A 4,866-nucleotide genomic window follows, 5' to 3' on the forward strand; every position below is an offset into this window, starting at 1 on the left:
CGGTGGATCCTGGGATAGAGGAGGACTCGCCGCCTCCTCCTGGTCTCCTGAGGCTGCAGTGTGTGAGTTGGCTGCTCGCTTTGTGCCAGGCTCTTTGGAGCTGGAAGATCAAGTGATTGACTTTACAGCTTGTGTAAAAAAAATGCTAATAAAACCACATGGTCCTCCGTCTGGCTCACAAAATAAAAGTCAAGGACCAGGCTCTTGAGACCAGAGCCGTCAGACCAGGGCTGGGTTTGACGGTGTAACGTGGGATGTGTCTGAAGAGCCTGCCTTATCCTGGTGTGTGGTGCACAGGGGCATCATCTGCCCTCCGCCACCTCCACCAGGTACTCATTCTGACTAGGGAGGGGGGCGGTCACAACCTCCACCAACCAACATGCAGCTTTACTAGGGTCACTGGATAGTTATCAGGTTGGCTGACATTCCTCCCTCGCCCAGGAAGATCTCCCCTAATGTCTCATTCTGAAGGTCTTCAAAAGGGATAAACTCAACGATTCCATCCAAGGGATCTGATGCTTGTTAGTTACTATAACAAATACCTTTCTGACTATTAATCTCTAGTGGAATAACTCTAGTTCTGTTGTTTTTAAGCATTGTGCTATTTTACTGCCTTATTGTGTCTTGCTTTTGTCTTTTGATTTCACATTGTAAATAAATATGACCTAGTAGTTTCATCCTATTCATATTGACCTGGTGATGTGTTGTTCACCACCTTTGAAGATTATGGGAAATGTGGTGGGCATTATATATATATATATTCTTCAGTAAGTGGTTCTTCATGATTAGAAGCTCATTTTTAAACTTGCACTGGTGAATGAAGATGTAAGTTTTGGTTCAGAAGGTACTTGCTCTGCTTACAACAAATGCCACCTAGCCATGAACACAAGAGCAACTGTTGAAATAAACATGAATGGTAAATGCTCTTTTTGCTAGAACATATTTTTACACAAAATATTTCATCCTATGGATATCACAATCCTTGTCAGTGTGCTCTCGTGCACTTCTTCAATCTTCCAAAAGGTGAACTAATCAGTGAGATAAAGCCAGATACAAATTGTCAAGCTGCTTTATTTTACTGTCAGAAATGAACATACAGTCTAACAATTGCAGTAAATCTCACCTCTATACAACTTAACTTCAGTTCCTCCTCATAAATTAAAAAAAAGCATGGACCATTTTAGCAGGCTAAAAAAATGGATTTTTTTTTTCTTGGACAGTTTTTTCTCTGAAACCTGAACAATTATCTAAGCCAAGGTCAGCGGTCTCCATAAAGTAGACTTGCCTCCTCCCTACCTCACTCGGCAGCCTTTGTTGGAACTGACCATGAACATCTTTTACTCCCTGTGTTCACGGGAGGTAGGGGAGGAGAATCAACCTCCAAATACTTCCCTGTCCAGGGTTGGCTAATTTCAGTAGATTTAGGTCAAGGGTGAATGTTGTACCGGTATGGTCACTATTGCAGGTGTATGCACACTGGAAATTCCTGCCTCCTTTCAGAATAAGATGGGGAATGAAGCAATTCCCCTTCCCTGGGTGGAGGTCTGGCCAGACCATCTCATGCTGTGTATGCATGACTTCAGTTCCTCTCACCCTCAAATATGAATGCCTACTGGAAGTGTCTGAAGTGAGATAATGAATCCCCTATTGTTCCAGATAAATATGGATAACTGGGATATTATCATTTATGGTTTTCAGTGGCTGCTCATAACATACCAATTCTTCTTTGTTCCAGCATGTAGCTATAAGATAGGTTTTAAACTTTTGTAAATTGGCTTAAACTTAAAGCAAGACTTCAATGTACATAATTTCCAAGGCCTTTCTCTAGAAAAATGATCAAAAATCCCAAAATGCACCAGGCACCTTTGCCATATATTTTCTCCTGTAATGTCATCTTTTCCCTATATTTCTGCACTCACATTTAAAAAATCGCGCCGTCCCCCACATACGCACATTGAGATGGGGAAAGTGCAGCTTCATTCCCCATCCTATTCTGAAAGGGGGCAGGAATTTCCAGTGTGCATACACCTGCAATACAAAGACCATACAGGCACAACATTCACCCTTGACCTAAATCTACTGAAATTCAGGCTTTATCTGGATTAAACTGTTTTACAATCTGCTAAATCTCATTAGATGTGTCATCTTGTCTGGGTGAGTTCAGATTATATAAAGGAGATTGTAACAAGGTGCCTCTGTTATAGCCATCTGAATGTCAAATATCAAATGTGTCTTGTAATACATGTCAGCCTTCATTAACATACATTGTTTATGGGCTGCATTGTACTGCAGCAAGTTAATACCCAAACCTGCTGTACCTGACTGGTAAGATGTGAGTTTGCTATCATAATTCTCCATGTGGCAAATTCTTGATATCAACTCTGCTACCAAGTGGAAGCAATAAAATTAAGGCAGCCATTGGCCGCAAACAGGGAGAGAAATTTGTACAGTTCACCATAGGCCACCCTTGGCACCTCCTGGAAGCCAGGTGAAGAGCAGTATCAGAAAAGACTTCAGAGACACCTCCCCACCATGTTGGCCATAAGTACTATATGGGTTATGGAGTCTTAAAGAGGGGTATAAAATAAAATAAATTGTTAGAAATGAATAAAAATACAAATATATGTAGTTTGACTAAAAAGAGAAAAGGAATTATGACAATGTACTATTCAGAATTATTTTCTTTTTAGAGACTCCAACATAGGATACAAAAATTCTCACTGCTTTCCTCCGAACCCCAGAATATAGTCTTATGAGGGTGTGGATCCCTCTTTTTTTCTCCATTCCCCCTTTATCTTACCAAGCCATGTGCCTCCTGTGGCCTGAACACTTTTTTTATTAGAGCTTTTCTCGTGGTGATGTTTTTCCGTGAACCAATAAATCCAGGGTCTACCTTGTTAAATAATTAACCCATTCAATGAACAGTCCCATAACAAACTCTTTTCTTCCCCCTTTCCCCTCCATTCCACTACACATTTTATCACACTTGTAATTACATTTCTACAAATCTTTAACAATTAATTGTGCATTTGCTGGAGTCTTTTATTGATTAGTGTTCTGCTCCCAGATGATCAGTGCGTTAGCTGACTGTGTATATTCTGTGAATCATGCCTGGCCTGATTGTTTATTAGCATTAGTTGGCCAGAGTGGCAGCAACATTAAGCCTTTTACCTTGTTCTTAGGCCACAGGGACTTGAATTGCTGTTTGCCTGCAATGCATATTGTCAGAGTTTAATGTGGGATGGTAGTTGCCTCCAGGTGCTGATTCCCTTGTTCACATGGATTTTTTCAGCCACTTCAACCATTTAGATTTGCAATTGCAATGGATTTGTTTTGAAGCAGAACCTTGATGGGGTTTATCCTATCAGTCAAATACCTCCTAGGATAGACCATAGGAACATAGGAACAGAAGTAGGCCATTTAGCCCCTCAAGCCTGTTCCACCATTCAATGAGATCAACATAAATGGATATGCAGTATCATGTTTTGGCTAGAAGCCGCTTTTCATTTTATTGTTTCGTCCCATGAGAACTGTCAATGATACTTTGGTAAAGGAGTTTACTTCCCATCTATTGAAACCTTACCATATTCCAAAGATGCAGAGCTTACCCAGTCTGAATCTGCTGTTCAAGTCATCCATTTTACATAGCCTCTCTGTGTAAAGCCCTCAGTTTTATCTTCCAATGAAATGATGCAAGCCTCTTGTTCAGAAAAGCAGTGTTCGGTTACATTGATCTGGACCTAAGCTTGAAGGTGCTTTTGTGGGAAATCTACAAAGTCTTGGTGGACAATGACCAGCAAACCATTTACTTTATCCCAGTATTATGAGACTTTCACAAGGATCCTGATAGTTCAATGCTGATGTTCTTTGGTATTGATTCAAAACCAAGGGATGGTGGTGGGCAGGACTTTGCTAGGGCGTTATGGCTTTGATCAATTATAGGAGAGAAACAGGGATTGTTGATTACTTTGTAGTGGTGACATGATGGTTACAGGCTCACTTTACGCAGTGAGTGGTTGGAATCTGGAATGCACTGCCCGAGGGAGTGGTAGAGGCAGATTCAATCATGGCCTTCAAAAGAGAACTGGTTAAGTACTTGAAACGAGAAAACATGCAGGGCTACGGGGATAGGGTGGGGGAGTGGGACTAGCAGGATTGCTCGTGCATAGAGCCGGCGTGGACTCGGTGGACCGAATGGCCTCCTTCCATGCTGCAACCTTTCTATGATTCTATGATCTTAAAGTGTGTATTTTTAAACGAGAAATTGTTCATTGAACCTTTTTATTTGGGGAAAGAAGGTAAACATAAGAGACAGATTGTGTTTTCATTACAATTGATATAATGCAAAATGATGCCATGAACATTTTGGCAGGATTTGCGTCATATTATGCACCTGTAAACAAATGGAAAAAAGGTTTGCCAAGCACTTTGCAAAATAAAAATGGAAGGCAGCATCTCTTTAAATGTATGAATGCAGCGTGGGACTGTAGGATCTATGGTCAAATGCTTTCATCAGGGCTGATGGAGGTGGTGTTTTTACTTAAAATGTTCTAATTGACTCCCGCCCCCTCCCTCTCCTAACAGTTACGCAGCCAAACGAAGTCCTGTTATTTCCTTTGTGTTACTAATGAATTTAAAAATAATACAAATTGCTAGGAAAGGGCCAGGGGACAGGATTAAGAGGGACCCTTTATGTAGTGCATAGAAAATAGAGCTAACGATGAGGAGTCAGATGCTCTTTGAATTTAAATTTAAACAAGGGCTGTGTGTGTGTGTGTGTTATTCGTGCTGGTAATATATCTTAGCGTGAGGTCGACGTAGCAGGCAGCAGGGACACTGACGTGCAGTGTATAATTTATGAAAGCT

The sequence above is a fragment of the Heptranchias perlo genome, chromosome 2 (assembly GCF_035084215.1).
Source record: "Heptranchias perlo isolate sHepPer1 chromosome 2, sHepPer1.hap1, whole genome shotgun sequence".
NCBI classification, from domain to species: Eukaryota; Metazoa; Chordata; class Chondrichthyes; order Hexanchiformes; family Hexanchidae; genus Heptranchias; species Heptranchias perlo.